The 13102-nt window shown below is 34.5% G+C and overlaps 1 protein-coding gene across 5 annotated transcripts in view; it reads right to left on the bottom strand.

The window, feature by feature from the left end:
• LOC114340777 (ras-related protein Rap-2b) overlaps positions 1-13102 on the bottom strand; it is a 607622-nt gene that overhangs the window by 61929 nt on the left and 532591 nt on the right. The gene's annotated exons all lie outside the window — the stretch shown is intronic.

The raw sequence follows: 13102 nt of genomic DNA, 5'->3' as shown, positions 1-13102 counted from the left end.
ATTCGGTCGAACATAAATTTGTTGAAAAAACAAAAATATATTCTTAACAGCGATCACCAACGTGAAGGTACGACTACATCGACCGCCAGGTTAGTAGGGGTGATGGTTAGTAGGAATGATTTTTACATTATATGATAATATATTTAATAATAGTGATATACTTAACTTACTAAGATCAGCTCTTTACTTGGTTTAGTAGACATCTTTTTATTGATCTGTTGGACATCTTTTATGTATTCTTATTAATGTTAAAACACCGATACTTTGGTATCAATTCATTCGTTACTAAGTTCTATAGTATTCAAAAATGAATTATTAGGGGAAAATAACTGTAGGTTATCTAATCTTAAAACTAGGGATTTTTTCGACTCCTGTATTTTGATAGGATATCGAAGACTTAAAACTAAATCGGGGAAAGAAGACCATTAAGTTATCGATTGTTTTAACTTGGAGGCTACACGAGCAACGGCTCTGGAATTAACCAGAACGGCTCATTAATTTGCCAGTGGTCCATATCAGATATCTTTTTTTTGGTCATAACTAAACATCTTTTTTAGGGGCATACTTAATTATACTAAATTTAGAGATAATATATACAAAACTACGATCAACTAGAATCATCATATGATATAAAAACAATGAGCGTGGGAAAGGTTGAGGAATGTAGTAAAAAGGGCCTGTTCCAGATATCATTATGTTAGTTGTAATAAATAAAGTTATAAAAAATTACAATATTCAATCATCTAAATAATCTTAGTGACGTAAAAAACGATTAGTGATAGGGTGATAAGAGGAATATAATAAAAAAATTGTACATTTGTAATAAATAAAGTTTTAAGACCAACTTCAATCAGCATCCATCTTAAAGTCAATAAAATCATCAATGATAAATGTTAAAATAAGTTTATTCAAATCTTTGTGTTAAATCTAATCAACATCCATCTCAAGAGTATCAATTAAATAGTGCCCAAAGGGAAGCGTATCATAAGAACCCTGAATGTGATGTCTTTTATCATCATTGGGGCTTAGCGCAATCTTACTTTGAGTTATAGAATAAACTTTGTGTTTATCAGAGCGTATAAGATTTTGTGAGGTGACCTTTGCTGTAAAGGTATCTAAACATTCTACGTAGTCCTCAAAAGTAATTTTAGTATTTACTACAGATTTCTTTACCCCCTTCGCCTTCTTTGTCACACCATAATTTCGTATAATATTATCAACTTCATCATCGTCATACTCTTGTTCTTTCAACTTCCCCCTCAGCTATTTAATGTAAACATCTGTGGTAGCTGCTTTTGTCGTGTATAATTTCGATAGGAGTCCTATGTAGTCGGTCATAATGCAGCCATTATTCTCATCTTTCATTATGCCCAATACCTTCTTATTAACCAGAGGGATGCCGTAAATGTTATCTTTAGGATAGTCTAAGGTATCAAAATATTTATAGCAATCATGTATCATTGCTTCATACGGGTCTTTTTCCCGTATCTCCACGATCACACTATCAGTATCGGTATAGCAGGTCGAAAAGTTTTCTCCGAACCTGCTAGCTAAGTAGCCATATTGGAAATCATATATGGTCGTTTTCGCCAAGTCTAAAATACTCATTCCAACATAAATCGGTTTAACTAACCATATTTCCGCTCTATGCATCTCAACAGCAATCAAATTTTCATTAAAGATAGTAGCGTTTTTAAACAGGGGGCTACTTATTCTAGCTTCAGCTCCATAACGACCCTCCCACTCTGTCAGCAATTTAATATCAACGCGCCTGCGCACACCCTCTAAAGTCTTACCAAACACTGCATTGTTCATAAGCTTAAACAGATTCTTTTCAAACTCATTTTTTGCTGCCTTCCGGAGATTTGTATTCAAGTCGATGTATGACTTTAAACAAGGAGACTGCTTAAATTTCAAGACTCGATGAATCTTTTTTAGTATTAATCCATGAGCTAGCGCTTGCTTCAAGGCCCTGTAATGAATTACATATCTTTCTTTATCATGAAGGGTAGCCATTAATTTGGTCAGCTCTCGCGGACGTTTAGGAGGTTTCATAGTTTTCGGGTTCAAGGATTGGGGACAGAATGGGATGTCTTTATGATGATCATGGAGATGTTGAGGGTACTCCAGATCAACCTCGAGAATGCACCCTTCAGAAGAATCGTCCGGAATACTAAGAACGTCGATGTTAGTATCAGACCACTCGAAACCTCCATATGGAAGATATTGTGACATTGCCCACCCATATTGATTATTGACATCGAAATACATCAGATAGGAGTCGGGCTTCGAAGGGTTGTAAGATGCCATGTACTTGTTATTAGCATGAACACGACGTTTCGAGCAAACTTGACTCAAACCACCACGAATGCCTCGCTCCACAAACAAATGCATATCTGGATCAGTTAAAAGTTCAAGTTCCTGTTTTGTATACTTAAGCATCGCATCCCACGTGAATCCAGGCAGAGTAAAGTAATGAGCGGGGTCAAGATTATATGTTTCGAGACAACTGGAGCGGAACCGTTCGAAAACGTCAGCAAGAAGAAGAATATCGGTTTTCATGTAGAGATCGACGTAATCTCCGAGAGAAGAACAAGAGAATGAGGACCAGACTTGGAGGGCGCGATGATAATGGCGGCGAGGACAAGGTTTATCCTCAAGTTTATTATAAAAAAACTCGATAGGCGGCAGACATGTTTCAATAAAACGATCGAAAGAATCAATATAATCATAAGGCATTATACCTTTCACAGTAAGAAGATTGAACTGCTCCTCGGGAAGGAAAACATATTGAGAGCGGAGATTAGGATATTCGGTCAAATAAGAAGAGAGCTTATCGAGAGAAGACGCCATAAATCGAAAACTATCGATGAAACGAAATTTAATTCGAGCATCATTAATGTGTTTAGTGAAAGAAATATATTTTTCCTTAGTAATAGGAAGAAGATCTACAGGACCTTTGATGTGAGTAGCAATATCATTAATAATGAAATGCGCGTCATATCCACTGAGGTTATGAAATATCACAGGGATAGTGTGAGCATCTTTGTAATTAATATTACAGCCTTCATGAGCTGCAAATCTATAATTATTTTCTGGGATCAGGTGATTATGCTCTCGCATTTTCTTATCACTGGGGGAGAAGCGCTGCTCGCAAATATGACAATGAGTGGCTGCTTGAAAATCACTCTCTTGCTGAAATGTCATATTAATATCAAACGGACACATAAACACTGTAGAAACATCCTCAGCAAGCTGATTTAGTTCATCTGCGAACCATTTCATGCAATCTTTTCCACGATATGATTTGTAAAATGACAGAGAATCATCATAGGAACATTTAAAGTAATACCCAACGGCAGCAGGTATATGTTTTTGATAGGTAGTCTTTTCAGCACTATGTTCCAGAACGCTTTCAAGATCTGCGTATACCGCGAAGGGGGCTTTTAGTTTATTCCTGAAATTCTTAAATTTTAACATTTTATGGCTTTCTTCAGGCATTTTAATGGCTGTTTCATTTATTCTTTCACAATCGTTGATGTGAGCTTCTAGCTGTGTAGACGATAAAAATGGTTGTAAACACCTATCACAGAGAACATCTGAGCGCCCTTTGCAGCATGTCTTATGAACATTCAACTTTTCTTGCGATCGAAAGTAATGGAGGCAGCCATCACAGAAATATTTTGTTCCATCTTCATTGCTAAGCTGCTTGGAAAGGAGGCGAGATAGATTTTTTATCCAAACGTAATGATATTTAAGGGGACCTTGCTCGTCATATTTATTTTGTATCAAAAGCAGATTCACATGTTTATCCTTCTTGTTTTTTGTTAGGAAGGTCGGGAGAGTCGTATAGTTCTTCTTCTCCTTTTTCAAAATGTATACATTGATCGATATATTATTCTGCTTTTCAAAATTAGGAATCTGTTTGGCGGTCATTGGCCACTGAATACCTTTAAGTTTCAGCACTTGGGAGTAGTGTGGGTAAGATGACATTAAAGCGGAGTTATTCCGACAAGGATATAATGTCGATATAACAGCCCATGCAAAGCATGCCTCATCATCATTCTTAACATTAATGCATGCCTGTTGTCTTTTCATCTGAGCGGGAAGATCAATGTATGAGGAACCAAGCTGTGGTGTAAATTTGTTTATATTAACCCCCAGGTTAACAATCGCTTTTAGTGCCCAGCCACTATCTCTCTCTTGGAATTCTTCCAAGTCTCTGTTGATGGGTTCCACTACTTTTTTCTCGAACCATTCATCAAGATTGGTGTCTCTATAAATGGCTGAGTTTGAAGTAGTGAAGTACTTTGTTTCATTTATCATCTTTTCACCTTGAGCAATCTCGAACTCTCCTCCAAATGCTATGTTAACTTTCACTGCAGCGTTATTTTTTAAGACATTCTGGATTCGTCGCTTGAACAGAGCTTTACAATCAACCAGGAAACTACCTGGGTCCTTGTGTTTAAGGTTCAAAATGACTCCAGTCTGAATTCTTGAATTAAATGTAGATACAGAGTCTTCCCAATGTACCCTACGCTTTGCAGTCTCCGGTCGAGTTTTTAGTCCCGCCCCCTTCTTTTGTTCAACCTTCAGTTGCTTACTCAACGTTTTCACCTGCCTCATTTGGGCTTCGAGGTGCTGCTTTTCGCCAATCGTCTTTGCAAACCTCATTCTATTATGAATCATTTTAATCGCTTTCCTACACTCTATTAACCCTTTTCTAAACTTTTCATCATTATAATTGTTTTGAATTAAACCTAAGATGGATGCTATAAATTTAATCATTGCAATAATTGCCATTTTAAAAATGTCAAAATTCAAAAGAAATTAATAAGAACCAAGTTAGATTAAAATATAGATAAATTTCAAAAATCTTTCGAATTTAAAACTCGATAATATTTATAATATTAAAATTTTAATAAGAAATTAAAAAATTTATATTAAAAATTTTCAAAATATACCTCTCACCAGAGCACGTCTGAACGATTTAAAACTCACCAGAGCACACGTCTAAATGATTTACCAAAGCACTGAATGAAGATCTGAAACAGAATAAGAAAATACAAGTTGCGTCAAGTATTTAGTAAACATTGGTCGGACGGAAAACTGAATGGTGATACGCTATGCTCAAAAGGCCCCTAAAATGAGTAGATTTGTGCTTGTTTTCTCATAAGAATCAATGTAAAAGTGCTGTATTTAACATATTTATTGAACTTGGTTACATTTTTTTCCCTTCATGTACGATATGTATAAATTAAAAATTTCAGATGTAAACATGTAAAAATCCTGATTACCCCCCCCCCCCTCCCACCTTGACCACTAACACAATCATTAATTCAAAATAATACCATTAAATTTTCATTCATGGAATAAAAATTGTTTCAACAATTTAGCATAACACACACAATTGTTTGCTATGCTGATATGATGTATATGTTATCATAGAAAAGTATTTAACGTGATGTAATAAGCAGTATAGATGAAATAAAGAAATGTCTTACTATTTTTATCTACAACCATAAATTAATTTAGAAAAAACATATCACATAAAAACGTATCACATAACAACGTATCACGCTAAAATGGAACTAGGCAGACATAGAAAAAATGGAAGAAAACTTTTGGACGAAGCGAGTTATTTAATGGCGTCCAAGGGCAATTAAAAAGAAGTAGAGGCAGACCTCAAACAAGATGGACTAATGATATCAAGCGAATGGACATAAAAAAACAGCAAACAGATAATATGAATAAATACACCCAAGGTAGGCTTTTATCCGACGATGGATAGAATAGCTGATGGATCACATAACATATCTCCGCATAGATAGTAAAATGTAATGAATATATAAGCTTATAGTATATAACATAATATATAAAGTATGTGAGAGAAAACAGTAAAAGGAATACAAAACAGTAGTTCAGATAGTAGTCTCCATGGGAAAGACAGCATGACACTTTTCCTCTCTCCGTACATCACTTCTTGTAATATATTGGCGGTAATCAAAAAATAGACATGGCGTTGCATCAAAAGACACTATGATGTTCTTCCTCTTTCCTTCTGGCACTTCAATCGTTTTCTGGGTCAAATCGTCAGACACATGACAATGCTTCGTCTTTTCACCTGTAATGTTTTCTGTTTCACGTCATTTTCTTTCATTTTTTAATGATAGATGACCTTCTTGACTTACGTCTAGCCAGGGTTATGTCATGTGATGGTTTGCAGTCAATAAAATACGATTAAGAAAAATCCATAATTTTAGTAATATATTATATTATATGACATTTCATATGGAACGAAACACTTCTTAATGCACATTCGTCGTAAAAGTTGTAGGCGTAAGCAAAAATATAATTTGCAGTGATATGGTAGAAAATGAATCAGATAGAGTGTATGACGCTGACGTGTACTGAGAAAAATATGAAGCCGAGACCATTTCAGACCATTATTATTTACTTTATACAAAATGCAATAGGGTCTATAATATATAAGTTGACATTGAGTTAAGTCCTGCACGGTCGTTTACACCAGCTATCATTAAATCTGATAAATCATTTGGAAAACTAGAGAGAATATCATATTATTCATGTGAATGGGTGGAATTTTTGAATATTATACAAAACAAAATTATTAATATATGTTTCCAAGAACCTCTGAATCCGAGGAAATACTAAGAAAATGATCCGATAGAATACCTGTGTGAAGAGTTTACAACAATTTATCTATTCGAACGTGAAAATACAAAGTTTATTTCCAGCATAAAACATGGTGTGTACATTGAGTTGATTCGAGACCAAAGAACTTTTGTTTATTCACAAAAGTATTATCCACCAAAGAGTGAGGCTTTTATGTTCACTTAATTTTAGTGTATACTATTATATCATTGCAAATATAATAAAAACTCCTGTTCCTCTTCTATAAATTTGTTGGAGCTAGTGCAAATTAAAATTTCTTGCAATTTTAGTATTTTATGTATTGCTTTAGCAGAGATTATATATTACTATAGAGATAAAATATTGTTAGATTTACATCAATAAATGTCGTTTATATAATGATAGTTTTATATACGAAATAACCTTCCACCACATGTTAAAACATGTTACCTAAAATAGTACAATATTTAATAAATTTTCTCTAAGACAACGTGACGTGAGCTAGCTTAATATCTTCAATATCTACTTTAAAAGATATTATAGACAAGTATGCTTCTGCGTGAGAAAGGTTGAAATTTGAATAATTTATAAATACCTCTATTAGTTTGAAATATTATTCGTCTAATTAATGTAAATTACTATACACCCTTTTAGGTTAGTATTAATATTGAATATAATTGTTAAAAAATAATGTCGATTTAGATAATTAATAAAAAAATTTACATAAAAGGATGTCTCATTTCACTTTTGTCCCTGCCCCATCGATGTTTCGTCTATAGAATTAACCGTATTTATGAGGAAAACATAAACAAGTTTCAGTTTATAATATTGTGCTTTAACAGCTCAATAAAATTAAAAAAGAAGCAAAATGAACCTTATTTTCAAAAATATTAGCAACATTTAATAGATATCTTTTACAGATGAAAAAATTTATCTAGAAACAACAGAAATTAAGACTGCTGCCGGATTACTTAATTTAATATTTTCTAAACAACCATCAAACTTCACTCGAAAAGATTTATAAATTTATAGCAAATTCTAGAAATAACAGGTCTTTACCTGATTTAAAAGAAATATTAAACACCGAGCCACCCCCCATAAAAATTTGAAAATATCATTAAATCTCTATTTAGTAAAAAAATAAACGATTTTGTCCTCATATACAGAACGCTGATAATGCAAGTGTCATCATTTGTTATACATGAAAACTTTAATTATGAAACCGATCCATACATTCTAGTAACTATATAACTAGTAATTTGAAAATATTAAACATATATACTTAAATAAAAAGAGTAGTAATTTAAAAATATTAAACATACATACTTAAATAAAAAGAGTAGTATGTAATGAATATACATTTTACTATCTATGCGGAGATATGTTATGTGATCCATCAGCTATTCTATCCATCGTCGGATAAAAGCCTACCTTGGGTGTATTTATTCATATTATCTGTTTGCTGTTTTTTTATGTCCATTCGCTTGATATCATTAGTCCATCTTGTTTGAGGTCTGCCTCTACTACTTTTTAATTGCCCTTGGACGCCATTAAATAACTCGCTTCGTCCAAAAGTTTTCTTCCATTTTTTCTATGTCTGCCTAGTTCCATTTTAGCGTGATACGTTGTTATGTGATACGTTTTTATGTGATATGTTTTTTCTAAATTAATTTATGGTTGTAGATAAAAATAGTAAGACATTTCTTTATTTCATCTATACTGCTTATTACATCACGTTAAATACTTTTCTATGATAACATATACATCATATCAGCATAGCAAACAATTGTGTGTGTTATGCTAAATTGTTGAAACAATTTTTATTCCATGAATGAAAATTTAATGGTATTATTTTGAATTAATGATTGTGTTAGTGGTCAAGGTGGGAGGGGGGGGGGGGTAATCAGGATTTTTACATGTTTACATCTGAAATTTTTAATTTATACATATCGTACATGAAGGGAAAAAAATGTAACCAAGTTCAATAAATATGTTAAATACAGCACTTTTACATTGATTCTTATGAGAAAACAAGCACAAATCTACTCATTTTAGGGGCCTTTTGAGCATAGCGTATCACCATTCAGTTTTCCGTCCGACCAATGTTTACTAAATACTTGACGCAACTTGTATTTTCTTATTCTGTTTCAGATCTTCATTCAGTGCTTTGGTAAATCATTTAGACGTGTGCTCTGGTGAGTTTTAAATCGTTCAGACGTGCTCTGGTGAGAGGTATATTTTGAAAATTTTTAATATAAATTTTTTAATTTCTTATTAAAATTTTAATATTATAAATATTATCGAGTTTTAAATTCGAAAGATTTTTGAAATTTATCTATATTTTAATCTAACTTGGTTCTTATTAATTTCTTTTGAATTTTGACATTTTTAAAATGGCAATTATTGCAATGATTAAATTTATAGCATCCATCTTAGGTTTAATTCAAAACAATTATAATGATGAAAAGTTTAGAAAAGGGTTAATAGAGTGTAGGAAAGCGATTAAAATGATTCATAATAGAATGAGGTTTGCAAAGACGATTGGCGAAAAGCAGCACCTCGAAGCCCAAATGAGGCAGGTGAAAACGTTGAGTAAGCAACTGAAGGTTGAACAAAAGAAGGGGGCGGGACTAAAAACTTGACCGGAGACTGCAAAGCGTAGGGTACATTGGGAAGACTCTGTATCTACATTTAATTCAAGAATTCAGACTGGAGTCATTTTGAACCTTAAACACAAGGACCCAGGTAGTTTCCTGGTTGATTGTAAAGCTCTGTTCAAGCGACGAATCCAGAATGTCTTAAAAAATAACGCTGCAGTGAAAGTTAACATAGCATTTGGAGGAGAGTTCGAGATTACTCAAGGTGAAAAGATGATAAATGAAACAAAGTACTTCACTACTTCAAACTCAGCCATTTATAGAGACACCAATCTTGATGAATGGTTCGAGAAAAAAGTAGTGGAACCCATCAACAGAGACTTGGAAGAATTCCAAGAGAGAGATAGTGGCTGGGCACTAAAAGCGATTGTTAACCTGGGGGTTAATATAAACAAATTTACACCACAGCTTGGTTCCTCATACATTGATCTTCCCGCTCAGATGAAAAGACAACAGGCATGCATTAATGTTAAGAATGATGATGAGGCATGCTTTGCATGGGCTGTTATATCGGCATTATATCCTTGTCGGAATAACTCCGCTTTAATGTCATCTTACCCACACTACTCCCAAGTGCTGAAACTTAAAGGTATTCAGTGGCCAATGACCGCCAAACAGATTCCTAATTTTGAAAAGCAGAATAATATATCGATCAATGTATACATTTTGAAAAAGGAGAAGAAGAACTATACGACTCTCCCGACCTTCCTAACAAAAAACAAGAAGGATAAACATGTGAATCTGCTTTTGATACAAAATAAATATGACGAGCAAGGTCCCCTTAAATATCATTACGTTTGGATAAAAAATCTATCTCGCCTCCTTTCCAAGCAGCTTAGCAATGAAGATGGAACAAAATATTTCTGTGATGGCTGCCTCCATTACTTTCGATCGCAAGAAAAGTTGAATGTTCATAAGACATGCTGCAAAGGGCGCTCAGATGTTCTCTGTGATAGGTGTTTACAACCATTTTTATCGTCTACACAGCTAGAAGCTCACATCAACGATTGTGAAAGAATAAATGAAACAGCCATTAAAATGCCTGAAGAAAGCCATAAAATGTTAAAATTTAAGAATTTCAGGAATAAACTAAAAGCCCCCTTCGCGGTATACGCAGATCTTGAAAGCGTTCTGGAACATAGTGCTGAAAAGACTACCTATCAAAAACATATACCTGCTGCCGTTGGGTATTACTTTAAATGTTCCTATGATGATTCTCTGTCATTTTACAAATCATATCGTGGAAAAGATTGCATGAAATGGTTCGCAGATGAACTAAATCAGCTTGCTGAGGATGTTTCTACAGTGTTTATGTGTCCGTTTGATATTAATATGACATTTCAGCAAGAGAGTGATTTTCAAGCAGCCACTCATTGTCATATTTGCGAGCAGCGCTTCTCCCCCAGTGATAAGAAAATGCGAGAGCATAATCACCTGATCCCAGAAAATAATTATAGATTTGCAGCTCATGAAGGCTGTAATATTAATTACAAAGATGCTCACACTATCCCTGTGATATTTCATAACCTCAGTGGATATGACGCGCATTTCATTATTAATGATATTGCTACTCACATCAAAGGTCCTGTAGATCTTCTTCCTATTACTAAGGAAAAATATATTTCTTTCACTAAACACATTAATGATGCTCGAATTAAATTTCGTTTCATCGATAGTTTTCGATTTATGGCGTCTTCTCTCGATAAGCTCTCTTCTTATTTGACCGAATATCCTAATCTCCGCTCTCAATATGTTTTCCTTCCCGAGGAGCAGTTCAATCTTCTTACTGTGAAAGGTATAATGCCTTATGATTATATTGATTCTTTCGATCGTTTTATTGAAACATGTCTGCCGCCTATCGAGTTTTTTTATAATAAACTTGAGGATAAACCTTGTCCTCGCCGCCATTATCATCGCGCCCTCCAAGTCTGGTCCTCATTCTCTTGTTCTTCTCTCGGAGATTACGTCGATCTCTACATGAAAACCGATATTCTTCTTCTTGCTGACGTTTTCGAACGGTTCCGCTCCAGTTGTCTCGAAACATATAATCTTGACCCCGCTCATTACTTTACTCTGCCTGGATTCACGTGGGATGCGATGCTTAAGTATACAAAACAGGAACTTGAACTTTTAACTGATCCAGATATGCATTTGTTTGTGGAGCGAGGCATTCGTGGTGGTTTGAGTCAAGTTTGCTCGAAACGTCGTGTTCATGCTAATAACAAGTACATGGCATCTTACAACCCTTCGAAGCCCGACTCCTATCTGATGTATTTCGATGTCAATAATCAATATGGGTGGGCAATGTCACAATATCTTCCATATGTAGGTTTCGAGTGGTCTGATACTAACATCGACGTTCTTAGTATTCCGGACGATTCTTCTGAAGGGTGCATTCTCGAGGTTGATCTGGAGTACCCTCAACATCTCCATGATCATCATAAAGACATCCCATTCTGTCCCCAATCCTTGAACCCGAAAACTATGAAACCTCCTAAACGTCCGCGAGAGCTGACCAAATTAATGGCTACCCTTCATGATAAAGAAAGATATGTAATTCATTACAGAGCCTTGAAGCAAGCGCTAGCTCATGGATTAATACTAAAAAAGATTCACCGAGTCTTGAAATTTAAGCAGTCTCCTTGTTTAAAGTCATACATCGACTTGAATACAAATCTCCGGAAGGCAGCAAAAAATGAGTTTGAAAAGAATCTGTTTAAGCTTATGAACAATGCAGTGTTTGGTAAGACTTTAGAGGGTGTGCGCAGGCGCGTTGATATTAAATTGCTGACAGAGTGGGAGGGTCGTTATGGAGCTGAAGCTAGAATAAGTAGCCCCCTGTTTAAAAACGCTACTATCTTTAATGAAAATTTGATTGCTGTTGAGATGCATAGAGCGGAAATATGGTTAGTTAAACCGATTTATGTTGGAATGAGTATTTTAGACTTGGCGAAAACGACCATATATGATTTCCAATATGGCTACTTAGCTAGCAGGTTCGGAGAAAACTTTTCGACCTGCTATACCGATACTGATAGTGTGATCGTGGAGATACGGGAAAAAGACCCGTATGAAGCAATGATACATGATTGCTATAAATATTTTGATACCTCAGACTATCCTAAAGATAACATTTACGGCATCCCTCTGGTTAATAAGAAGGTATTGGGCATAATGAAAGATGAGAATAATGGCTGCATTATGACCGACTACATAGGACTCCTATCGAAATTATACACGACAAAAGCAGCTACCACAGATGTTTACATTAAATAGCTGAGGGGGAAGTTGAAAGAACAAGAGTATGACGATGATGAAGTTGATAATATTATACGAAATTATGGTGTGACAAAGAAGGCGAAGGGGGTAAAGAAATCTGTAGTAAATACTAAAATTACTTTTGAGGACTACGTAGAATGTTTAGATACCTTTACAGCAAATGTCACCTCACAAAATCTTATACGCTCTGATAAACACAAAGTTTATTCTATAACTCAAAGTAAGATTGCGCTAAGCCCCAATGATGATAAAAGACATCACATTCAGGGTTCTTATGATACGCTTCCCTTTGGGCACTATTTAATTGATACTCTTGAGATGGATGTTGATTAGATTTAACACAAAGATTTGAATAAACTTATTTTAACATTTATCATTGATGATTTTATTGACTTTAAGATGGATGCTGATTGAAGTTGGTCTTAAAACTTTATTTATTACAAATGTACAATTTTTTTATTATATTCCTCTTATCACCCTATCACTAATCGTTTTTTACGTCACTAAGATTA

Source organism: Diabrotica virgifera, chromosome 8, assembly GCF_917563875.1.
Source record: "Diabrotica virgifera virgifera chromosome 8, PGI_DIABVI_V3a".
NCBI classification, from domain to species: domain Eukaryota; kingdom Metazoa; phylum Arthropoda; class Insecta; order Coleoptera; family Chrysomelidae; genus Diabrotica; species Diabrotica virgifera.
The sequence above is the reverse complement of the archived record's forward strand: the minus strand, read 5'-3'. Positions and strand labels throughout refer to the sequence as shown.